Source organism: Pinus tabuliformis, chromosome Q, assembly GCF_031772625.1.
Source record: "Pinus tabuliformis cultivar Carrire ecotype Pingquan chromosome Q, CPIR1, whole genome shotgun sequence".
Classification (NCBI taxonomy): domain Eukaryota; kingdom Viridiplantae; phylum Streptophyta; class Pinopsida; order Pinales; family Pinaceae; genus Pinus; species Pinus tabuliformis.
This window is the reverse complement of record NC_142296.1, coordinates 678,342,697-678,370,607: the sequence shown is the minus strand read 5'-3', so window position 1 is coordinate 678,370,607 and position 27,911 is coordinate 678,342,697.

Sequence of the window (27,911 nt, the reverse complement as noted above, 5' to 3'; positions counted from 1 at the left end):
TAAACTCAGAGGCTTTGGCCAACAACCCAAATAGAGAGGCAAACTTGCTGAAGTCCTTTATGAAACTTCGGTAGTATCCAGCTAACCCTAGGAAACTTCTGACATCTCTCTGCTTTTGAGGAGGTGGGACCCTTTGCATGATAGCTATTTTTTGGGTCCACCTGTAGTACTTGCTAAGATATTGAATTACCCAGCATGGTCCCTATAGTCATCAAGAATTCACATTTTTCAAGACTGGGAGACAGTTTCATTTCAATGCATTTGTGTGGTACTTTACCTAGGTTGGATAGATCCTCCTAGAAATCACATCCATAAGGTGTAAAAATCATCCATATAAATTTCTACTGCATCATGGACTAACTTGGCAAAGATAGTCAGGACTTCTCTCTAGAAAGTGGTAGGAGCATTGCATAGGCCAAAAGGAAGGAAACTATAGGAAAAAGTTCCCCAAGGACAAGTGAAGGTGGTTTTATCTTGGTCCTCCAAGCTGATCTAGATTTGATTGTACCCACTGAATCCATCTAGGAAATAGAAAAACTTTTTCCCTGCTTGGCCATCTAGAACTTCATCAATGAAAGGTAGAGGGAAATGGTCCTTCTTTGTGGCGTTGTTTAACTCCCTATAATCAACACAAATCCTCCGCCTAACATTTTTCTTGGGAGCTAACACCAAAGGAGAGACCCACTCACTATCGGAGATAGGATAAACGAATCATGCATATAGAAACTTTTGCAGTTCTTCTTTGACTATATCTTTAAGATCTGGATTCATCCTCTTTTGGGGTTGTCGGACTAGCTTGCAAGCTTCTTTGATGTAAATGTGGTGAGTACATAGTAAGGGGTGTACTCCCTTCATTTATTTGTGACCCCAAGCGAAGGCATCCAGATTTTCCTTTAGCATGTTGCACAACTTCTCCTCTAGGAGAAAAGAAAGAGATGGATTGATTTTCAAAGTTCTCTCAGGGACGAATTCTATGGTTTTGACACAGAGAGGGTTGGAATTGGCCAAGTACATATTAATTGGATGGTTGTTACGGGTTTCCTTTACTACTTCTTCTAGGGACAATGTACTAGGAGTTGGACTTTGGAGTAGGTGTTAAATCAAATCATCTTCATCTTGTTGTCCTCCTCCCATGATTGTTTCTAAGGTATAAAGTTAGGCAGAATAAACTTCATCTTCTTCCTCCTCTTCCAACCATAAAGGTAAATGATGTCCTAGAGATGGCTGAGCAGGAGGGTATAGGACTAACTGCTTGGACATATGCCCATTATTGATGGTCATATTACCAGCTCTACAACTAATGTAAGCATTCGGAGTGGCCAACCATGGCCTCCTAAGGATGAGAGGGTAACCACTAAGCTTAGCCTTAGGTTGGAGAACTAGGAAATATGTAGGGTACTTGCAATCCCCTCAGGAGTCACTGTGGAGCAGTCTACAAGTTGCAGGACTGTTGTGGTATTTGTCAATGAACCTTGGAGGTTGAGCGTGATCATGGTGTCCTTGGTCATCACATTAATGGCACCCCCAAGATTGATGAAAGTGTGTGGGACAATAGTTCCATTGAAGTGCACATCTACTATAGGGCTCCTAGGGTCCAAATACTTTGGACAGATTGCCTACCCCAACATTAAGTCAAACAATTTTCCAGTGACATTAATGGTAGGTGTATCTCTTCTTCGCCTCCCTGGATGCTTGAAGCACTTCTACTTAATGGACTTGTGGTAAATAGGTACATCTTTACTGGCTTCGAGGAGTGGAATATTGACACACAGGTTTTTCAGTTCTCCAAAAACTTTAGTCTCTTCTTGGGTAGGCCAGAGTGGTTGAGTTACTCTCTTAGGAAAAGGTGGATTTACTTTAAGAATGCTTTTCTCTCTTTCTTCTTCAACCTCCCTAGGTGGAGGTGCAGGTTGGTTATCCGGGATAACTCTCCTAGATCTCAGGTTAATTTCTTGGATCTCCATAACATAAGATGGATATGATTTCTCTCCACTATATACTTGTTGTGTGTGTCTATTTTTCAGGTTTAGATTTGGCTGGGCAGGCATCTGGGGTTGTTTAGGTGGAGCAGAGGATAGTAGATACGGTTGGGTAGGCGGTGAAGGAAATAAAGCAAGAATATTGTTGTACTGGGGCCTCCACCCTTGGGGTGGTGCATTCCACTGAGGTTGTGGCACAACATATGGTTGAAGTTACTGGCTGGATGGCTAGGAATGATACTGAGATGCAAAAGACCAAGGAGGATGTGTAGACCAGGAAGTATGAGTAGGGGGTCCCCAAGAAGGTATCGATGTGGTCTGGTTGGGGTTGTAATATGCATGGGATGACCCTTGCATGCCCTGCTGGTATGGCCTAGGCCCATTAGGTCTCCTTTGGTTTATGTAGCAAAGCTGCTCAATGACCCCTTCATCTCCTTGATATACAACGTTGAGTCCAGGCAAAGAAAATTTCAATAGAACTAAATGGACATTCATTCCTAGGGTGCCTCCTAGTGCATCTAGGAAAAGAAATGGCCAAGGCTCTCTCTGCTTCCTCCTTCTTTATCCTAATGTGCATAGTGTCCATCTATAAGGCAAGTGTTTGCAGCATCTCACTCTTGAAATCTTCCAGGATGTTTCCAATTTCTCCCTTGATGGATGAACTGGAAGAGGATGTACTGACAATAGGTTGACTTCCCCTACAATTTTTCCTAGCTGCACTAGAATGGTTTCTAAAGAAATGTTGATATCCTCATAGGGTAACTGGTATGTATCTCCTCCTGTAAACAAGTGTAGGGTATCCGGAAGGTCTTCCATTAATCCTCTAAGCATGAACAGCTTTAGTGACTCAGGGTCAGGTGTGCACCTGTCCCTTTTGTAACTAAGCTGGAATATTTCTTCATAATCCTCTAGGGATTCGTCATTACCTAAGGTCATCCTAAAAATTTCCTCTCTAGTATATTTAGACCTATAGTAGTCTCGATACTTGTTGTTGAAGGCTTGCTGCATCTGAGCCCAAGTTGTGGTGCTATCTCCAAGTAAACCCATGAACTAGTACAAAGCTACATCCTTGAGGGTAGATGGAAATAGTTTCAACTTATGCTCATCATTTGTGTAGTCATATATTTGGCATATAACAACAAACTCAAATAGGAAAGTGTCGGGATTTTCCGTGGTCAGGCCATTGGCTCGATTGGAATGGTTTCTTCTTCTTCTTCTTTCCTTATAGGTTCTTCAAATATGTCTGTTTTCTCACCTAAGGGTTCCTCCAATTCACAGCCATCGAAGAAGTGGGAATTTTGGCTATTTGATGCAGTGGGGGTATTTGGCAAAACTTTCCCTAAGTTATCCCTATTCCTATGAGGCATGAAAGGAAATGTTTCTTAGTTGGTTTTGTGCTTTTTCAAAATTTGGGAAGTACTTTGCAGAGCTAAAATTGTAGATTGAATGAAAAATACCGACTAAATGAAAAACTAATTGGTGAATTGAAATCTTACTTGCAAAATGGAAAGGAAAGCAGAGAATGTAGAATGAAAAAGGAAGCAACTAAATTACTTTTCAAGAAATGAAACTAATGAAAGAATATTAGAAACAAGAAATAGAAGAAAGAAAGTAGTAATCACATATTACTCAAACACCTCCCCAACAGTGGTGCCAAAAAGTGACGAGAACCAATATTGCAGCAAGAATGCTGCAACTCCTAGGCTACCAGCTTTACTTTATCAACCAAGGGTTTGTACAAACCTGGAAGTGACAGTGTTGTACACACAAGTAAAAGTGATGGTTTTGCCTTTTGTCACTGTTCAACTGGTGAGAGACCGCTAGGGTCTTCAAGCTAGACTTCTATGGATTCAGAAGAAGCTTGGTTCCTTGATGAAAGAAATAGAAACCTACTCTAAGAGATAGTTGATCTACTATAATAATGAAAAAGACTGAAATTCAATGCTAAGGCATAGCATTTCCTAATTAACTGTTAAGAGATATGCTTTGTAATAATGCTAAATTAACTTGAAAAAATTTCCACTGTCCTAAGCATGGAAGTTAAAAACATCAAAAATCACTGTTATGCATGTAAAGGGCTGTAATAAATCTATTTGTCTTTTTATGCTTTTCATGAAAAATCAAGTGTGCAAGCTAATCTCTTTTGGTGATGTGGCAGGTGGCTTATGGATGATGGTGGATGTCTAGAAAGTTCAGGAGATGGTTGGAAGGTTTGGGAGACCCTTGGGTGACCTTGGGTGGCTTCCTAGAGGTTTTCCCTCAATTCAGCCTTAAAACAGACCACTACAGGAAAACCTACATGATGTACTAGAAACCTATAGGATTCCTTGTATTTCTATAGGATATTCGAGAGAAAAATGATGGGTTTTGGGGGTGATGGAAGGCCTGGGGAAGGTGGTTGATGGGTGGAATGGAGTGAGAAAAGGCCTAAGATCACTCAGAACCCAAAACCAAGTTTAGGGGATGGTTGGATTCGCTCAAGATGTTTCGGGGAATTTCTATGTAAAATGATGAAATTGGTGAAGGTCTTGGTGAAAAAAAGTAATGCATATGGGTGGATGAAGTTGGAAGGTGGTTTCATGTTATGAACTAAAGCACCTGCTCCGCACCAAACATGTGTAATCTCCAAAAAGTCATGTAAACAAGAAGAATTCTCATGAGCTAGAAAAGCATAATTTAATGAACTAACTGTCTACCTTATGCATGAAGAAATTACTGAATAAAATGGAATCATGGATGAGATCTACTGCAAGAATGAAGATAGAAGAGATGGAAATGAAATCCTACACATGCAAAACTGATAAATGTGGGTTCAAGTAGAGTAAACTCTAAATCTTATGAAAGAAATGGAAATATGTTTTTTTGGGGCTGCATAAGGGTCTTTTCCTCAAATCATGATCCCAGAAGGAATAAATGAGGCCAGGACACCTACTGATAGCTTTGTGGTGCTTCTTTTATCCCTTATAACCTGCTACTTATGTAAGGCACAAATGGAAGCAAAATAATAAACAATTAATCAAATCTACACTACTTGCAATGGAATACTTCTAAAGAAAATTTAACCATGAATCTATGAAACTAAGCTAAGCATACAAATACATGAAGAGGAGCCTTTGCTGGTAGGGTTGGTCCCTAACCCAAGAGCTTCAGCCCTCTAAGTTAACTTAGTGCTCGATGAAGAAAAATCTCATTCTTATTACCAAAACAGAAAATTACATCAAAGTTTTCCACAAGTCTGAAGCTCAAAAATAACTATAGTTTTTACCACAAAAATTCGAGTCATAATGAGGCCCTAGGCCTCTCTACTTATACAACTAAAGTCCCCAACAACTTCCTTGAATTTAGGGAGGCTCGGCTCCCAAACTGGAGATGAACCAACTCTTTGTCTATCACTTTCTCGACTGCCTTCTGATCTTCTTGACTTGGCTGCTTGCACTATGAGCTGGTGGGATCAGTGGAGGAATATTTGAATGGGGGAGGAGTAAATGAGGACAGTTTACCTCCTACAATCTCTCTCCCTTGTCCCATTCGAGTTTCAAACCTTAGTCTTGGAAAAATTCCTTGATTTTCTCTTCCAAACCCGTATTCAATGCATATTAGTTCACTACCCATAATATCTAACTTTAACTCATCTCATTAAACAAAATACAATCAAAACATGTAATAAGTTGTGAGAAGAGTTGGTTTGACTAAGCTAGGAGGCGAATTAAGGCCCATATAATTACCCAATGATGAGGCTCATCACCAAGTGGCCATGATATCTTAAAAACGTTCAACATAAAACTACTCCAATGTCATCAATAACAATATGGGTGATCCAACTAAAATCAAACTAGAATAAGAATAGATCGGAAATAGAAATAGCATTCCAAACCTCATGGGCTCTCCCTTAACACAATCATCTCTTAATACTTCGATCTGTCTTCATGCAAACTTTCTAATATGGCTGCACATCCAAATATCTACATGCAACTGAAGATGCTACCATATGATCCATCTAAGACCACGTAGACCTTAGCTTTTGGTGGGAGTTCTTTGTAGATCCTTTCTCCTCCAAAATTTCATATGCTAATCCTCCTTCTTATTATGTCGTTGGCCTTAATTTTTGTTCTCTCTTTGGTTGAATCTCATGTAGTACATGCAAAACTTGCAATCCTTGGCCTTATGGCCAATATTATCACACATAAAACATCTTATGCAACCAAGAAACGAAGGAGTAGGTTGATATCTTCTATCTATTTGATCTCTATTCCTTACCTGTGCCCTAGAATCAATAGCCCTATGGCCAAATTATTTCCATGAGAAAAAATAACTATAAAAGGAACTATTATACCTGACTGATGGTGACCTTTGTGCAAATTATCACCTTATTTGCATGCATTCTTGTGGTTACCTCTCCTTTGGTTTCTCCTTTTTTGAGAGGATTTGATTTCTCTATTATTTCAATTAGCTTCCATATCTCTGTGTTTTTTTATAGTTGTAACACTTCCTTCTTCTTAACCTTCTTTCTGATGCTCTTATTAGCTGAGAGGATTTTCTCCGTTCATTGCAATTTGTTGTTGTATGTCCATGTGCTCCATAGTTATAACATCTGTCAATTTTTTTCTTCTTCTTTAGCCTTATTCACTTGTTCTTGTACTTATTGCATGGATTTTTTATTTTTTTTGATGATTCTCCTTTTTCTTACTGCTAGTAGCTACTCCAACAATTTTTATTTTCTTATAGATGCTTGAGCACTAGATACGAACCTCTCTAGTTCCTTTCTTTCACTAATTGCTTCGGCCTTCAATTTTTGATACTCATCCTTAATCTCCTTGTGCTAGTTCCTCATTCCTTATTTGATTTTCCTTATTTTTTCTAGCTAGTTTTTGAAATATTAAATTTATTCTCTCTAAGGACACCCTTTTTCACCAAAAATATTCAATAACTTTTGTTGATTTTTATTCTCATATGTAAGCATCTTGATCTCTAATTCTAGGGACATTATCTTGGACTTCTCTTCATCATTTCTATTGATCTCTTTTTTTTTCTCCCTCTAGATCAATGTTTGAGTCATCACAACTATCACTAGAACTTTCTTCTTGTGAGATATTGGTGCTACCATCTTCTTCTTGTGAGGATACGAGATTTTTCACTTCAATAAGAGTAGAATCCTTTTCATTTTTTCTACATTTCTGAAATCTGCAATTTTACTCCATAATATAAATTATGCGGTGTCTCAAACATTTATTTTGCAGTCTCACAATGCTTCAAAAAAAAATTATTAGACCTTGAAATTCCATGAATAACAATCTGTTTAGAATTCTCATTAAATTCATTCGTAATTCCATATTCCTCTCGTAGAAAAATATTTTCATCATGGGACAATAAATATGAATCCTATTTCATTCTCCAAGTTGAAAATTTACCTCGGTGAAGAATTGGGACTCCTTGCCAGTCCATTTCCAAACAAATTGGAAAATTTATGCCAGTGCTCCTCAGATCCACTCTCCAACGATTAAGCTACAATTGAGAGCCCCAACTCTGATACCAATTTTTGGAAATCTTGATCACCACTACGTGGGGTTGAATCGATTGTGAGATCAGATATAAAATTTTTCTTTAAATAATTAACTCTTTAAACCATGAACAAGATGAAAAACATAAATAGAGATTAAAGCTTCAAACGTAAACCATAAACCATGAAAGGATTCAACACAAGGGACACAAGTGTTTTTGCTGGAAAAACACTCTTACAGGAAAAAAATAGCCTTGCTGCTACTGCATTCCTCAAAATATTTTATTATGTCAAGAAAATTCTTTAAATAGAGATTCAACTAGCTAATACCAAATGGAGATCACTTTCTCACATGGATCTATGAATAACAATTCACTGGAAGCGACCATGACCAATGATTGTCGCCTGGTCACTCCTGAACTAGCATACAAATCTACAAGCATATACCTACTAAAAGATACCACAACCAACAAGCCTAAACCATTTTCTTCCAAACTTTCCAACTACCATTAGATGGAGAAAAATTCTCCCTATATTGATTTCGTTGGAGTGCTCCAACTCATCTCCTCTATGTGGTTCTCATTTCATACATTTTCATATTGGAATCGAGAACTTCTCAAGATGAACACCACAAAAACAATCTCTTCAAGGCACAATTTAAAACTTCAAAATAAAATGAATCAATAAAAATGTTGCATAAAATGATTCGATAAATTCATCAACAAAAACCCTCTCCGCAATTGAAAAAATGATCATAAACAACTACTACACATAAACAACAAATTGGAGAATAAACTAGCTACTAGAAAACACCAAATAAATATGAAATCAAACTCTACTTCATCTCCTCTCTCACTACAAAAAATAGTGGATGAAATATACTCATGCTACCTACTACTACACCTATAAATTAGTTCAAAAAATATGCACAACAACCTTCACACAACTTGCACAAAATCCTCCTTTCTCAAACTCACTCAACTCACAATGCATCCAATCAAACTATATTTGAGCTCTCTCTAATATATAGATGAACTGAGGTTCTCAATTAAATAATTAGCGAGAAGTATTGAGCTCCAAAAACTCTATTCATACACTCAATTTGATCAGGATTCAACTCTTTTACTTGATTAAGCCACTCAACAACTAAATGTTGGATATTCTCAAGTTTAACCACTTTATAGAAGCTCCCCAACCTTCTCTAACCTTCACATGAAAAGTTTTGGATAAAACAAGCTTGAAAAACACATAATACACCTAATGTGTGCAAGTAATACAGAGGAAAACTCACTTTAGGCCTGATTTTTTCTCATATAACTGCTAGATTTTAGCCGCAGTCACATGCATAAGCCTACCAAATTTTGGCTAGAGTCTTTCAGCCACATGCATGAGCTTGTCTCCATGCAACTGGGGTGGAGGACAGAGAAAACTCACTAAACTCCACTTAGAACTTTGCCAAACTTCTTGGACACCTTCATCAACTTCGAAGCACACCTCCAAACCTCTGTGACATGATTTGCAGCTAATGACATAGGCCAAGAACCTATGCAATAAGTGAGTGACATGCAGACCCTCGTATCCCAAAATCCTCAACAAGACCCACACATATAACTCTTTTAGCAGCAAAAAAAACTTTTCTAAAAACATATAGCACCTATGTGAGAATTTTAAACCTATAACAAACTAGTATAACATGCGCTTCTCCCATCTATACCTAGCTTGGACCAGTTCCTGCACTAGTTCTTACACTAATTACTACACTAGGTAATACTGAACTAGGTCATGCCATAACCATGTTAACATTAATTCCAACCAACAATACCATTAAGATGATCACTGCAACAACCCAACACTCATCACACATCATGAGGAGGACTACCCATATCATCAGATTGACATAAGACATTTGAAAAGCAACACCATGACCATGTTGACATCAATTCCAACGTATTGGAGTCGATGCACTTTCGTGCATGCATCATGAATGTTTTAAGACTATTTTTTTAATGTTTATGGTATATGTTTGTTTTCGTACATACTAAAGAAAATGAACTATTTCATTGGCTTTGGTATGTATCTTATTGAATTTGCATTGTTAATTGCTTTCATGATCGTTGCTACTATGTGAACTATTTTACAGATTAATTAAGGATTCTTCCTATTCTTGTGTGTGTGTTTATTAGGATAGTACTATTACTTTTCTTCTAAAGGCACACTCTCTCTTTTCTCTATTATGAAAGTGCTTCGTATCCATTCTAATTGGTGTTTCAAAAATTTAACTCGCTTGTTTATCAAAAAGTTATGTGCATACTCTCTTGTGTTGATAATTGCAACGAAGGAAAATATGTAAGATAAATATAATGGTGGCCATGCTAAATTCCCAAATGGGGTTCCTATCCCAAACATTGTGAGGTCTAGTTAGGAGTTCATATTGGCGAGACCCCCTATATGTTGAAAGTTTCTATCTCCATCAACAAAAGGGAAAGTATTTACACAAACCTATTTATGAGTGAAAGCATGGAGATGGGTTATACTTTTTGGTTAAGGAGGGCATGTTTGGGTGGAAAAATCAATGGCTCAGCTAGGACATTTAAGCACCCGATTAAGCTTTTTTTAAGCACTCGATTGTGATCCTTGAGTGCTAGAAAGGAACCTCGATCGAGGGTTAAAAAATAACCCTTGATCAAGCTATAATACTCGATTGAGCTAAAGCGCTTGATCGTGATTTAGGGCTCGATCGAGCCCTTTTTTATTTTTATACACCTCTCCCAAGGTGTAGTATGCCATTTTCACATACCCCAGGAGATCGACTGATCCACATCTTGGGGGAAGGCCTCCAAGATCTAAAATTTTGAAATGGATCTTTGGGGGGAGGTCCCTAAGATCTGAAATATTGAAATTGCCAGAAGAAAAAGAGTAGAATGCCCAATAAACAAAACCACAATGAATTTTTTTATTAAATCAAATAATAGCTGTAAGGACTACACTGTGGTGGACCATCTATCCTTTTACAAAATGTGACTTGTTATTTATGGTATTTTTCAGTTACAATACCATGGGTGGATGTCACAATACCACGGGTCAATTCCATGGGTGAATAAATACCATGGGTGCATGTAACAATACCATGGGTCAATTCCATGGGTGAATGAATACCATGGGTGGATGTCACAATGTCATGGGTAAATACCATGGGAGAATGAATACCATGGGTGGATAAATACCATGGGTAGATGCCATTTACAATACCATGGGTGGATGAATAAAATGCATGGATAAATACCATGCATTGAAGCCATTTTGCATTCGGATCATTCCTCCCTACTTAAGAAGCAATGGTCCCCATTGCGTAAAGTTCTCTCCTGCGAAGCCTTTATTTAATATGAAAAGCCACTAAAGAGAAGGGTTTTATTTGGTTAACCCATAACCATGATGAATGAAGATCCGAGGATGGAGATACCACGTAATACTTGTGACCAACTATGATACTGACAGTGTGCGGCCTAGAAAATGAACTTCAGTGAAGTGTGGGTTTGTGGATGACCCATAACCATGATGAGCGAAGATCCGAGGATATAGATACCCTGTAATTCTTGTGACTAACTATGATACTAACAATGTGCGGCCTAGAAAAAGGACTTCGGTGAAGTGTGGGTTTGTGGATGACCCCTAATCATGACAAACGAAGATCCGAGAATAGAGATGCCCTATAATTCTTATGACCAACTGTGATACTAACAGTGTGCACCCTAGTAAATGGACTTCGATAAGAAGGATTTTGTGTGGTTGACCTATTGGCTTATTGGGGCCTGACCCAAGTTCGGAAGAGTTATTAGCCAAACAAATCCTGCACTACCAGCCCTTTCGGCAATAGTCTGTGGAGTGCAGACTGAAGTCTCACCCGAGGTAGTAGGGGAGGGTGCTGGAACCAGGTTTCCGCACCCTTGGGATGTTTGGATGTGTTCTGGAGAGGTTGTGAACTAATCTGTTCCCTCGCGCCACTCTGCACAGCTATCAGGATTCCGCATAGATCTGCACCGATGTGCTCTTGTTATTATGAGTTCATTATAGATATAATCTACTTCTTAAGATATCTAAGCAAACATTTGACAACAACAACAATTGCACGCAATCATAAATATGCATAAATTCAGAACATAAGCAGTAGATCGATTCGTAATAAAGCACACAACGATTCAGAAACTCTTATCTTTATTTATCTCCTTCTCAGTACAGCCAGATCTTCCCTGCTCACTTAGCTGTAGGGGTCTGTGCACATAACTATAGACTCTACGAGGCCTCTGCGCACACAACTATAGAGCCTCTATCTATCTACCAACACCGTTGACTCGGACTTACAGACACAGAGAGAATATTGCCTTCATAAACCCATAACATTAAGATCCAAAAAAAAACTGACCTCTAACCTTAGAGCCTTGCTCTATCTATACATTACCATGGTCTGTGGACCATGGGTAGGCCGACTCACTTTCTATTTTCTTATATTATTTTTGGGCAGACAACCCTTTGACTAGACCTATTACATTTCACGCTCTGTGCACTTTGCATAAATTTTTACAATATCGTTACCCTATCTTATGGACTTTAAGCCCCAAAACCATTACACGGGGCCTCCGCTACCCAACAGGCCCCTAACACAATCATCGTGACTCGTCCCGAGTCACTCGTCGGTGCGGCAATACGTGCTGCCAAGGATTCACGGTCCACCATCCCTATGAGTGAAGCACTATGTTCTATTGCTCCCTCTTTGTCTCCTGTAATGCTGCTTCAAGTTCCTACTCCCTTGCCTCTACTAATTCGCACAACCGATGATGCGCATTCTGCTCTACTCGGTTAACACAGAGCACCCCCTCATAGGATTTTAGCTCAAGCTGGGGTGCTGCATATGGGAACTCTTCATGCCACCACAACAAATCTCCAATTTCTGGTCGATTATATGCACTGTCTATTGTATCTTGTGTTGCACTTTTGCAAGAAAGATGTTGCTATCCGCGAGATCCCAATCTTCAAATTACATCAAAGACGAACTGTTAGCTACAATTCCATCATTTGTCTTCATATTCATAGTCTTTCCATTATCTTTTATGGGTCGCTGGCTAGCCCATGGGTTATGCGGCGACATCCGAACGAGTTTTGCTTTGTGTCTAATAATTTCCAGTACATCCCCTATCATCAGTACTGAACTCTGTACAGTGCCTGCGACTATCAACACCATACTATCTAGAAAGTCCTGCATCTCCATTGGCCATATTACAACCCCCAAGCTTACTCCTTTAGCATCAATGATGAACAGTTCCATACCAATGGAAATGCACAATAGCTTACTTCTCTTGAAACCATAGATCATTCGCGAATTCACCCCTGTGATTTACAAGCATTTTGAAATTCAAATTTAGCGGTTCCCTCCTTTTCTGGCACCGTAACGTTAAGCCCACGGCAGATCGTTCTGGATCTGGCTCGTACCTTGTCTCTTAATTTCCTGCCACCCACTCCCTTTCGCCATAACTTAAAATTCTTGTCATGAATAGTGACATTAATGGTCACCTCCCAACCTTCCCACATGGCAGTGCAGCCCCTTTGGCATGGCCATGATCTTTCTAACCGATTGGCCCTGTACGAAACCTTCTTTCTGTGCCGGCCTCCCGCAGACTTGTTTATAGTCCCGTGCCTTCTTTCAACTACTTGGGGCGTTGAGACTGTGCTTTCTCTAGCTAGTCAGGTGGTCGCACCCTAGGTGCAAGGTCTCAGCTTTCCTGCTAGCCCGGGCTGTGGGCACCTTTCGAGTACCCTCGTATCTGTTATCCTCTTGTGCTCTCCTGTATATGGTACATTCCCCTGTTGGTGCGGTCAGAACCATGATAGCAGGGTCACAACTCATTCTAGTACCGAGGTAGGCCTGGCCAGGCCTGGTTCCCTTCTTTGTAGATTCATGTGGCCCACTTGTGTGATGCCAATTTTCATTTTGCTGATTCCTTCCTCCAACATCACGCTTTTCCTTCTCAGCCGTGCCCATTCTTCATCAATTTCGTGAAGCCTGCTGCTTCCGCGCCCCTTCTTGGTTTCCTCTTGTCTTATCATTGATAAGATCACCTTCGCCCACCTCCTTCTGCTGATGGTCTTATAGGCCCATCGAACTCCTGGTATCCACAGATTCCCAGTGGGTCGTCTTATTAGGCGGATGTTGTTCATGCTCCCCCCTGTTTTCCTGCTGGCTTTGTCGCGAACAACTGGCGGAATGCATCGCTGCGGTGAATTTGGATTTTTGATTCTTAGTCAGTTAGGCGTTTTCACAACATACACATGCACCCTATGCCACCGATGGATGCTCACCCCACTTTGTCCTCCAAACCATACGTGCGCCTGCCTTCTACATTCGCACCACTTTCTCCTAGTCTTTTGGCATGTACTCCACCCTTGTGCAGTTGTTGCGCACAATGCCCCCGTTAGTGCACCCGGCTACTTTTGTTCCAAACTTGCCATTTCACAATGGTCTACAGGTTCCTTTGGTAGCTCTCTTGCTTCTATCGTTACATGGCGTAGTGATCTAACCATCATATTACAATTTAGCATTGTTACCTCATGTAATCGGTTCTACCATTGCTCAATCTCTTCATCTAAGTCCGACATGTAGGAACTGTCATGTTCCCATGAGATTCTCTCTTCCACTATCGGACTTACTTGATTTTGATCTTGCACTATGATCTGGTAGATACGGTCTAGCTCATCATCACTACCCTCACCGTGCACCGGCTCAGTGTAGCACACCCCTTCGGCTGGGTCCAACAGAACCACTACGCAGAGAGACTTTTTATCAAATATCATTTTTCATCTCTTTAGGTTGATGACTCCATTCATATCTATAGCCCAGTCTATCCCTAACAATGTAGGAAATAGGTTATTGTCATCCACAATTTCTATTACCTCAAAATATGTTTGTGTACTCACACCTTCGATGTCTACTATGACTCCTTGTAGTCTCCCCATAGGCAAGATCTTCTGTTGGTTCGCCATCCCTAATTGAATAAGAGACCATTATAGTGCGGGCCTACCCATGTGCTCCCAGGTCTATTTAGGTAGCACATTTGCATCTCACCCCAAATCTAGAATGACCTGATCCATCTCATAGTCACTAATTTGGGTAGTCATCTGCATTTCCCACCCAGTACGCAAAGCATGCTTGCCTAGTTTCCAAACCATGTGCGGTTCACCTGACCCTGTGCACCTAGTGATCTGAAAATCACTCGTGAGTGATCTCAACTAATTAATTAATTAATGAAGGTATTACAGACTCATGTGTTGGTGTGTGTCTATGTTATCTTAGGCAACTAATCGATCAGATTGCAAAATACACAGACACTAGAAAATGGAAAACAGTAAGAGAAACACAGTAAGAAAATACAATAACACAACAAATTAATAAGGAGTTCAACCTATCCTCTAGGGTTACATCTTCGGTCCAACTTTCAGTGGTGGCCTTATTTTATTGTGTCTTTGAAGCATATTTTTTACAATGAGGATCTCAATTTGAGTCTCCTGAAACAGATAATGCTTAGTAGGGTGGTTCTTGGATGCCCCAAGCCACTCGAGTGCACAAACTCTTCCTTACCAAGTCTTAACCTCGCTGGTCTTAATGGGATGAGTCCAATCTCGTACTTGGTTCCCGACAGGTATCCTCTCAAGGATCGCTTGAACCTCTCAAGCTTGGTTCTGTCTGCTCGATGATGCCTTAACTCTACAGGTCAGCTCAGCTCACTGTTTTCTTCTTCTTGCTTCACTGTCTCCTTATTCCTTTACACTGTTCCCCTTTCTTGTTCTATTTTTTTTTTGTCTGTTCATGGCTTAAAGCCAATTTGTCTCATGATTGTACGCTTGGAGTTCCCTGCCTCTGTGTCATCGCCACTGTGTAACGTCTCACAAGGAAGTGGCCACTTGTCCTCTCATGAACTGCACCAGATCTCCCTCAAATGGTTGAGTATTTCGATTACGCTATGTAATGATTCATCCGCCAACTCAACAGTCAAATCGGACTTTAGACTTTTATATGCCGCAACATATTTCTTCCTCTAGATCCAGTTTCTCATTGGGCGCACTCTCTGCCATTAGATCTGGAGCCCCCAGATCCTATGGTGTTCGCTCTTATTACATGGTTGACTTGCTCGACCATTAGCCCACAATGAGATACAATTTTCTCTTTCATCCACTGCACATGCTTCGTGTAATGTGTGGAATCGCTCATTCTCTACCAAATCTGCTTACCGCCCAAAGTGCCTCCAATATTCTGATGGTTTTGGAGCGCGGGACCCACCTTTCGCTTTAGCGCTTTCCCTATGGTTTCCCAGCTTCCCATGCGACCAAGTTCTTGGGGCCTTTTGCTTCTCGAGGGGTTTTGCCCAGCGAATTGCACATCAGAAATGACCTCCATTTTCCATTCTGGACTTCCTAACTACCAATTAATGTCCTGTGCAGTCTCCATGGGGCTTGGTCAGCGCACTTTAACCGAGGTCCTCGTTGTTCCTTGCTAGCTACAAACTGCCACTGTTCAGAGGTCCTCCCTGATAGCTCTTTGTTCACAAGTTTTTGAAGTCTATCCTGATTTGATACAATCATAGCATTTTGATAAATTTTCATGGATCCAATTCGGATCACGACCTTTCCACTTAAAAATCTTTTGGACCACCAAAAGTTGGTTTTCAAGCATCGACTAAGTGAGGGTACAATTGTCTCACTTGTCTAATCTCTATCCACTTTGCACTACTCGGCTTTGAACCCTTAAGCCCAATTCTGAGGTACTCAACATCTCCCCTGCGCGTCGTCCTCACCTTCCTGTCTAGAACTATGTCTTCCTGCAATTCATTAAGATATTTAGCTAACAGGTCATTAATAGAAGGAAATTGACTCTGCTCTTTGAGATCCTTAATTAGTGAAGGTTCAAACAATCTCAAGCAATCTACATTCACAACTGAGTGGATGTGCATGTAAGCTGGTAGATCAACGCAAAAAGAATTCTCACCAATTTTCTCAAGTATCTTGAAAGGTCCATACCTGATAGGTTTTAGCTTTTTACCTTCACTTGGCATCCTGTCCTCGCTGATATATAGCCAGACTTGGTCACCAACTTGGAAACTATGCTCCATCCGATGCTTGTCATGCCTTGCCTTGTATTTGGCTTGGCTCTTTCCCAGCTGCTCTTGTATTGCCTGGTGGATCTCTTGGATTTGTTCAATGAACCTAGTTGCCCTGTCCACATCATTGTGTCCCTCAACTATGGTGTCTTTACCAAAGACAAAATCCAAAGGAGACCTTGGTGTGAAACCAAAACAGGTCTCAAAATTAGATCTCTATAGCTTTTAACCCTGTACAAAAATTTCCTACATACGAATTCGAAAACATAGAAAAATAAAGAATGCGAGAGCATAACACATAAAAAACATATACACAGAGATTTTCCCATTGGATCCCAAAATAGGGACTACTAGATTGACTTTTCATTATGTTCCTTTCAATGTTACAATACATATTTATACATGCTGAAGCATCCAATACCATGGACCGAAAACCATCGCGTCCAAAAAACATGTGCGAAAATCATGCACAAAACCATAGGTGGGTCTGCCCAACCTAACATAAGGTCCAAAACCAAAATTTTCTGAGGCGCTGCCTCGGACCCCATAAAGTGGGGTTACAGGTGACCTTCAAACCCCCTATTAACTACGTGGAAAGAATGTAACACAACCCAACATTCTCTTACTTGTTGTTTTCTTTCCACAGGAGGCCACAAGAGAGCTTAGTCTTTTCTAGCCCTAAAACACCCATTGTCTCTCTACACCAAGAGAACTTCTCAGAGCTCACAGATTTTGTCAGTGCATCTGCAATATTCTTCAAAGTGTCCACCTTTACCAGCAACACCTTTTTGTCTTCTATCATATCCCTCACAAAATGATACTGAACATCAATATGCTTTGTCTTTGAATGATATGCAGGATTCTTTGCCAAGAAAATTGCACTTTGGCTGTCACAGTCTATCCTTATAGCTTCCTGTACTAACCCCATACTTGAACACAATCTCTATAGCCAAACTGCTTCCTTGCTTACATGAGTGGCTGCCATGCATTCTGCCTCTATAGTTGATAGTGCCACTACAGATTGTTTCTTACTCATACAACTAACTGCACCTCCAAATAGGTTAAACACATACCCACTTGTAGATATTCTCTGATCCAATTCTCCAGCCCAGTCTACATAAACAAAACCATGGATATCCAAAACTCTATCCAATCCTGATCTTCCTTGGTAGCACAAACCATAATTACTAGTGCCACGCAAATACCTGAAAACCCGCTTCACTGTTGTCCAATGCTCCTTCCCTGGTTTTGACATAAACCTGCTTAATACTCCCACTGCATGTGCAATGTCTGGTCTAGTACAAACCATTGCATACATCAGGCTATAGACTGCACTTGCATATCAAACATGGGACATGTCCTCTTCCTTTTCTAGTGTCTTGGGACACTGTTCAGAAAATGACCTCACACCTACAGGAATAGGAACCTTCATCGGTTTACTATCCTCCATATTAAACCTCTGCAATATTGTCTCGACATACTTCCTCTGGTTTAACCATAGCTTCCTCTTTGTCCAATCTCTTTTAATTTCCATGCCTAAAATATAGTATGTAGCACCAAGATCTTTCATGTTGAATTTTGAGGACAATTGGGTCTTCAAATCCTAGATAATTTCTTTGTCATTTTCAACTAGCAACATATCATCCACATACAAGACCAGATAAATAACATGGTCACCAGTTAATTTAAAATATACACAGTGATCTACTTTACTTCTGGTTAAGCCAAGTCCTCGTGTAAATGTATCAAATTTCTGATACCACATCCTTGGTGACTATTTTAACTCATACAGAGACTTCTTTAACTTGCATACTAGTTCTTTCTTACCCTTCACCAAAAAGCCTTCTGGTTGCTTCATGTAAATTTCCTCTTCTAGATCCCCGTGAAGAAATGTTGTCTTCACATCCATCTGCTCTACCTCAAAATCAAAAGCAGCAGCAACAGATAAAAGTAATCTAATAGAAATTACCTTGGCAATAGGAGAAAAAATATCACCAAAGTCAATTCCCAGCACCTGGGAATAACCTTTTGCTACTAACAAAGCTTTATATTTTTCCACATTTCCTTCTGCATTTATCTTCTTCTTGAACACCCATTTGCTACCAATGGGTTTCCTTCCAGCCGACAACTCCACCAGATCCCAAGCCTCATTTTTGTGCAAAGATTCCATTTCATCAACCATGGCCTCTTTCCATACTTTTCCATCCTTTGATTCTACTGCTTCCTTCACAGTTCTACGATCATCATCAGTAACAGACAAAGAAAAATTTGAACAGAAAGTAGATGGACTATACCTTTCTGGCTACCTTCTTTCTCGAACTGATCTTCTCACAGCTCGAGTTAGTGGCTCTTCATCTTCTGATTCCTCCTCTACTGTAGAATCTTGTTCTTCCTCCTTTAGCTCAAACTCTATCTTCTCAGGTTCCTTTGGTGAGACTTCATGTTTAATAACATCTTTCAACTCTCTAAACACCACATCTCGGCTATACAAAACCTTCCTTGTTACTGGGTTCCAAAGCTTATAACCCTTTAAACCATCCTTATACCTAATAAAGATGCATTTTTCAGAATTTCTATCCAACTTGGTTCTTTTTGCCTTTGGAACATGTACATATGCATCACATCCAAATACCCTCAAATGTGAAAGAGAGGGTTTCTTACCATTCCATATCTCTTGTGGAGTCTTATCCTCCAACGCTAGTGAAGGTGACCTGTTGACTAGGTAACATGGAGTATCCACCGCCTCTGCCCAGAATTCTTGTCCTAACCTAGCACCACTAAGCATGCTTCTTGCCCTTTCCATCAATGTCTTGTTCATTCTTTCTGCAACTCCATTTTGCAGAGGTGTGTATGGAGTAGTCTTCTGCCATGCTATACCATGCTTCTTGCAGAATTCTTCAAATTCCTTACTGCAAAACTCTCCAACGTTATCTGTCCTTAGCACCTTTATCATCTTCTGTCTGGTTTTCCACAAGAGCCTTAAATTCTTTAAACCTGTCAAAGACTTTAGATTTCTTCTTAATGAAATATATCCATGTATTCCTTGAGAAGTCATCTATAAATGATACATAGTACACAGACTTACCCAGTGATGGAACCTTCACAAGTCTTGTTATCACCCCAAGAAACTCTCCTAGGTTGTAGCTCAGAGATGCTCGAGAAAATTACAAATTCAACTTATTGTTGTAAATGGATGAATGGAAGGAATGATGCTTGTTCAAGCCAGATAACTAGTTCTACTATGCTTAACTCCAGACATGCGTGAACACCCCTAGACTACAAGGCTTTAGACCACCAATTACTCACAATTTAAGGATTGGGTGAATATGGAGAATACTGACCACACCAGCAGATGCACAAGACCCTGTGATGGCCAGCTGCAACCAGTAAAGAAGTCTGCAAATATAATTCCCTATGCACAGACAGGATGACAACTCTCTGGCACTTGGTGAAAAGAACCCTGAATAGCTCATTCACTGATGCATACAAGACTTTAACGCAGAGATAGGATGATAGCTTCTATATTGATAAACATCAAGAGCTTAGAAATACAACATATCAGGCATAGCTTAGAGCAGAAGAAGGATGAAAAGTGAGTAATTTACATCAAAATAAGCTTGTATTATCTAAAAATGAAGACGAGATGCTGCAAGTATCAAAATAGTTACAGTCTCCAGAAGATGAACCTTACATCAAAATATCAACCATCAACCCTGATTACATTTTGTTTCTGGGTATATATAGATTTTCATTACAAGGGCACTCAGCCATTCTAAGTATGGAGGGGTCATAATTGACCACCAACCGCTTTAACTGCCTGATGGAGTCTAAGTGTGATTTCTTGTTATGGTGGATAAATTTGATCTTCTCGGGTGCTCTGCTATCCTCTCAGGCGGCTGGAGTGTCCTTATCCATCAAGTTCCATAACTGATAAACGCAGCTACCTACTCGTACTCGATCCTTTTCCTCCTTGGCAATACTGCCTATTGAATGCGGTTATTGTGGAGCAATTGCTACTGGTACTTGTGAGTCGATCGCCTTTGTCCTTCAGGTGCACGGGATGCTTAGGGGGCATGGACTGAGTGGTGAAAGGACGAACTGGACGAAGGAGGAAGATCAGCTATCGGATTGAGGGGATGGATGGTGGGGATGGCTTAGCGGAGGGTATGGGGAGAGATTAGGGCAGAGTGATCGTGGGCCATTGGATCGGGGTGCAACAATCAACGGCTATAAATAAAAGGTGATGAGGGGTTGTGGAGGCATGAGGTCATGTGGATGCGGTGCTATGGGGCTTTAAACCTTGTACTTGAGACTTGGAGAAACAGGGGTTACACTGGGTACTAAGGGAGAAACGGAGGAAACGAGGGTGAAAGGGAGTGAGTGGGGCGAAGGAAAAGAATGAGGATGTTCGTTGTGGACTTTCTTTTGGGCATAGTCATCTTGACCAAGCTTATAGTCGGCCTTCAAAGGAGCATAGTTATAGCAGAGCTAACACTGGCTCCTTCTGGGGATGAGATCCTCACTGTGAGGTCTCAAGCACTATAGATCATTGCCTTTCCTATGCAAACCAATATTAGTAAAATTTCCTAGTGTTCCATTGGGCATGGAGTCTAACTGAGCCTACACTAAAACTGATAAGATAACATATTTACAAATTTAAGGTCGAACAACCCTAAATAATATAAATTTTCAAAAATCGGCCATTAACTGGGCCATCAAAAACTGCCTTCGCTTCGATACTTTGTAGTATGAAAGTATTGTTTCCTTGGATCTTAGAAATGATAAAAGGCCCTGTCCAAAAAGCATCAAACTTCCCATGGTTGCCTTTCTTCTCTTTTAATGAATCCCACTTCAAAACCAAATCTCCAACCTGAAAATTATTTGTCGTCGCCCTTTTGTCAAAAGCTTCCTTGATCTTCTTCTGATGTGTTGCAGACTTTTCAACCAACTGTTCTCTGATTTGATGTACCTCTGCTAAATCAGAGATCCTTTTTGCCATGTCCTCTTCCTCATTCTACTCTTCTTGGAAGAACTTTGCCACAGGGAGGGTTAACTAAATTGGGAATATAACCTCAGTGCCATATACCAGCTTGAATGGAGAATTCCCTTTGGATTTCTTGGTGGTCACTCTGTCAGCCCACAATGCATATTTGAGCTTAGAATCCCAATTCTTCTTGTTGTCTTCCAACAACTTCTTCATTATCCTTATCAAGCTCTTATTGGAAGATTCTACTAGACCGTTTCCTTGAGGGTAATATGAGGTGGAATGAACCAGCTTAATGCCCATTGAGTCACCCATGTCCACCAATTCTTTTGCCTTGAAGGCTGTTGCATTGTCTGTGATCAATTTATGTGGGCAACCAAATCTAGTGAAGATATTCTTTTTCAAGAACCTCATGACCACATTATGATCAACCTTTCTAGTAGGGATGGCTGTAATCCATTTAGTGAAGTAATCTGTGGCTACTAAGATCCATCTGTGCTGGCCACTGGAATGTGGATTGATTTCTCCAATGAAATCCAAGCCCCACTGCTGAAAAGGTCCATTAGCATGTATGGGTTTTAAGGGCAGGGACTTCAACTGTTGCTTTCCTTCAAATCTTTGGCACCTATCACAGGATTTAACAAATAAGAAGACATCAAAAAATAAGGTGGGCCAATAGTATCTAGCTCTGAGAATCTTGTGGGCTGTAGTTTTCCAATAATGATGTCCTCCACACATGCTGGAATGAAACTGCTACATGACTTCAATGGATTGTTCTTTGTCCAGACACCTTAGCAGAATTCCAGAGAGATCCCTCTAGTAAAGCAGATTTTCATGAATGTGATATTTGGTTGCCCTGAGCTTAATAGTTCTAGCTTGGCTTGAGCTAAGGCCTTGAGGAATTTCTAGCTTCAGCAAAAATTGAGCTATTGCAGTGTACCAATCACAAGAAGATAAATTTTCAACCAATGGCCAATTTTTCCTTGGTTTAGTTGTTTCTTCTTCTATCTAACTATTCTATGAAATTGTGCTCATGATATTTATGTCCAGCATTCTGCAATTTTCTTCTACCATCAGTCTGGTAAGGCCCTGACCTCTGACAAGCTTAGTGGGCTTTAGTTCTATGTTAAATTCAATAAGCTTTACAATCCATTTAGCCCGTCTCCCATCAGCATCGGGCTGCGTTAGAACATCTTTTATTGAAGCAGAGGGTACATATGCAATTATCTTGGAATGTAGAATGTAAATTCTGAAAGCTTTCAAAGATTTGATAAGAGCATATGCCTGCTTTTCAATGATATCATACTTCAGCTCAACACCCCTTAATTTTTTTGCTGAAAAATGCCACTGGATGCTCTGAGCCTTCCTCATCTGCTTGCAATAAGACTGTTGCAAGGGTGTCATCAGAGGGAAATGAAAATATATCGAACTCCTTGTTGTAATCTAGGCTAACTAAAGTGGGAGCTTCCATGATAGCTTTCTTAATGGTTTCAAAAGATCTTCTTGCTGTATCAATCCACTTGACTTTTGACCCCTTTCTCAACCTGGAGGTAATATGCTTCACAAGATTTGAAAAATTTGGGATAAATCTCCTTACAAAATTTATCTTTCCCAGAAAGGACTAGATATCCTTCTTTGATCTCGGGACCAACAAGGTTTGTATTGCTCTTACTCTTTCTGGGTCAATCCAGACACCTGGAGCAGAAACAATATGTCCTAATAGCTTTCCTTCTTCTAAAGCAAACTGTGACCTTTTAGGATTGACTGAAATCCCAAACCTTTTGCACTTTAGGAACACTTTCTTCAAATGTTGAAATGATCATGATGGCTACTGGAGTACACTATTATATCATCAAGGTAGACAAGGACAAACTTATCCTTCTCTCCTACAAATGCTATATCCATAGCTCTCTGAAAGGTGGCTCCAACATTCATCAACCCAAAAGGCATCTTTGAATACATAAAAGTGCCCCAAGGAATGGTGAATGCAGTCTTTTCTTGATCATCTGGATGTATAGCAACTTGGTTATATTCTGAAAATCCATCCAGGAAAGACATCACTTTGGCTCCTGAGACCTTCTATAACAAACGCTCCATCTTGGGCAGAGGATAATTATCTTTCTTAGAGCATTTGTTTAAGTTTTTGAAATCGATGCAAAGCTTGATTTCTCCACTTTTATTCCTCACCACCACCATGTTGGCTACTCATTTTTAATATCTGAGAGGGACTATGATTTTGGCAGCCAATACGTTCTTGATTTCCTTTTCAATCAGCGGGAGGAGCAAAGGATTTATTGGCCTCAGTTTCTACTTGAAAGGAATGGTGTATTTTTCTAAAGGGATTTTATGCTAGATGATCTTTTTGTCATATGTTTTTAGGTCACTATATCCCCAGGCAAAAACATCGGCAAATTTCTTCATTAAATTACAGTACTCAGAACTTTGGGCAGCAGACAAATGTGTGGACAGATTTATATGCCTTGGACGTTCTGGACTCCCTATATTATGCCTATGGACTATAGATTAGTCTTCTTTTTAGGCAGCCTTATAAGGCACATCATTTTGGTCAAACAACTTTTCTAATGGAACCAGACCCTTAGGTATATGTGCTGGGTAGTTCGACAATGTTATCTTTACCAATTATGTTTCTAAGCTAGGATTGGGGATTTTCTTCCAAGGCTTCATTCTCTTGTTCAATTTGCATTTCAGAAAATTCATCATTGACTTTCATAAACCTATTCACTTCATCATCATCTTCAAAAAATTTCCAATGCTTGACATTATCAGGCAAGGATGGTCTGTATTTCATCCGAACTTCATAAACTAGTCTGGGAGGCATGGGAGGAATAAACATTTTAGCAGACATAGCAAGGGAATCAGTAAGCTAAGTTTTTACTCTAGGGATATATGAGATACAAAAATTATCAAAAGAATCTTTGAGTCTCCATACCTCATCTCTGTATCCTTTCAGCCTTGGGTGCTTTGCTTGAAATGTTTTGTTTACTTGCTAAATCATAAGGTCAGCATCTCTGAACGCCTTTATGTTCCTAATTTCTCTGTCCTTAGCTGCATTGAGACCTAATATCAGAGCTTCATACTCTGCTATATTGTTTGTGACTTGGAAAGCTAGCTTAAAAGATAGATGTGTGCTTTCTTGTTTTAGAGATATTAGCAGCACCCCTACCCCTACGGTTTCCTTGGAACATGCTCCATCAAAGAACATCTCCCAAACTAGACTTTCTTGCTCTCCCTCGGCCCAGACTACTGGTTTCTTGATCCGCATTGAGGCCTTCTGGGATTCTTCAATTTGGAGAATACAAGCTCCAAAATTAGTGTCCACAAAATATATGGGATGATTAGAAGGGTTCTTCTCATCACTAATGATGTAGGCCAGTTGTGCTTCTCTGTACAATCTCCTACTTTCCAAGCCAAAGTCTGGGACAATGGCATAAGATAAATCATTCTGTAGTGTCTCACCTAGTCTCTTAATCCACCCTCTAGACAGCAGCATGCCAAACTTGGGAGGGACATCTGCTACCACAATATCCATAATCGTGCTCTTCATGGGCAACTGAGTTAGGGTAATGGCCAGGTCTTTGATTAATCCTAGGCATTTTACCTTTCTTGAATCAAATGAGAATAAGTCATGATATGCTCTAGTGATATCAAGGCCTAACTCTTCCATGACAGCTTTAGGCATCAAATTGTGGCTGGCCCCTATGTCTAGAAGGCAGTTATGGAGGGTTTTGTCATGAATGGTCAAGGAGACATAAAATGATGGAGAATTATGATCAGCAGGTTTAGTCATTGGGCTAAGCACAACTGCAGGTTTATCATCTTGAAAATTGATGTAGTCAGTGGAGGCTGATGAGGCTTTTAGCTCAAGGGCATCAAGGATAGGCTTCCTAAAATCTTCACTCTTTACAAGCTCTATCAGAGGCACAAATATTTTTAACTTCTGGACTTCTGATTCAAAACTAAAAGGGTAAGGGGACTTGTCAGGACCTCTTACCTCTTGAGCTAGTTCTTTGAGGATGACATGATCAACTGTTGGCCTTTTTTGTCTGATATTATGTTGCTCTGTGGGGACAGCAGCTCTTTGGGCAGGATTCTCCCTTACATTGTTTTCTTTTGACCTCAGATTATATCTTTGCTGCTCATCAGTCTGTAAAATAGCCTCTCTATCCCACTCTTAACTGGTTGGCTCCTGTAGTAATGATTCTTCATAGGTAGCCAATGTCAGAAAGGCATCACTGCCTTTATCTTCCATGTAATGAATTTCATCCTCTTCTTCAAACTGCTCCTTTTCCATGACTACTTTTTGGAAGGGAGCCTTCATTCTTTGCTGTTCCTTTGCTTCTCTACCCTTCTGAATGATCTACAATTGCTCATTTTCTCTTCTGAATGGATTTGGGTTTCTTGGAGCAAATGTGTTTGGAAGCCTTGCTTTTCCAGAGCTCTGTTCAACTTTCAGCATAGATATCTCAGTAGCCAATGACTCTATCATTTTAGTCATCTTATCTAATTTTGGTTCTCAAGATGAAGTAGAGGAAGAGGAAGCCTCACCTCTCTACCTCCTTCTATCAGCATGACTTTTGAGCTTTTCTGTAGCCATGATATTGGACTCCACCTCAAGGGTTGCATCCTGCATTTTAGCTAGAGTGGCACATATTCTTTCTCTCAAAAGCTGGCAGAAATGAGAGTCAAAAGCATTGGCATAAGTGAGTTTGGCAGAGGTGCAGGTAGGCTTTACTTCAGCTGGTATCTTACTATACATACGGTTAAATCTTTTATTAAAATCAGGCAATGATTCCCCATTCTCCCTCTTTAGGTTTCCAAATTCTGTATGGTAATAGAGAAAGTCTTTCTTATCTCCCAAATGCTTAAAGAATACATCATCTAAGGCTTCAATGTCTGCTATGGACCTACGGGACAATTCTCTGAACCACTTTCTAGCCTCTCCATCGAGGCTCTGAACAAACACTCTCATCCACACATCATCCTCATTGATATCTAGGTTATCAGCATAACTATAAAAAGATTCAAGGTGTTCTTCAGCTGTTACTCCCTGTGTACCAATGAACTTGGGCATATGCTTTTGATACTCTCCAGCAGGCATGACATTCAAAGGAACAGGCAAGACCAAGGGTCCATACCTAGTAGCTATGATTCTTTCCATCTTTGTGGGTGCTTGCTGGCCTGCCATGACTGGGGTAGGTGGAAGGATTCTGGAAGTTTGAACAGTAGGGAGCAGTGAAATGGATGACAGAGACAAAGGAATATGATGGATATTATGGGAGGCTTTCTTTGGACTGAGATCCAAAGGGGAACTAGATGAACAAGGAGCTTTATGAATCTCTGAAGGTATTTCTTCACTAACAATGTTAGGCTCTATATCTTCAAACTCTATATTCTCAGCTATAATCTTTTCTTGCAGAGATACATAAGATTTCTTAGGCTTACCTAATCCTGATGCTCCTTTTTGTGATGTTTTCATTTGCTTAGCAATCTTCTTAGGGTCAGGCAATGGATCGGTTGGTGATTTCTGAGGATTTATCTAGGTATGCCTCACAAACTAAGCCAGAACTATAATGTGCAGTCGCCACTAGGTTGGTCCTCCAATAGAGTCACCAGATAGATGATTACAACCAGAAATGTGTCCAAACTTTGTCTATCATCAAAGCTGGAATTGTGTCATTGTCCCAGGGAAACTGAGCTTCAATCTCCTCTCCCTGGCAATGGCACCAATTTATGTTACCACCCCAATAAACTCTCCTAGGTTGTAGCTCAGAGATGCTCGGGAACATTACAAATTCAACTTATTGTTGCAAATGGATGAATGGAAGGAATGATGCTTGTTCAAGCCAGATAACCACTTCTACTATGTTTAACTCCAGACATGCGTGAACACCCCCAGACTACAAGGCTTTAAACCACCAATTACTCAAAATTTAAGGATTGAGTGAATATGGAGAATACTGAACACACCAGCAGATGCACAAGACCCTGTGAGGGCCGGCTGCAACCAATAAAGAAGTCTGCAAATCTAATTTTCTATGCACAGATAAGATGACAGCTCTCTGGCACTAGGTGAAAAGAAACCTGAATAGCTCATTCACTAATACATACAAGACTTTAACACAGAGATAGGATGACCCTTTCTCTAATGCTAAACATCAAGAGCTCAGAAATACAACATATCAGGCATAACTTAGAGTAGAATAAGGATGAAAAGTGAGTAATTAAAAGCAAAAGAAGCTTGTATTAGCTGAAAATGAAGACGAGATGTTGTAAGTATCAAAATAGTT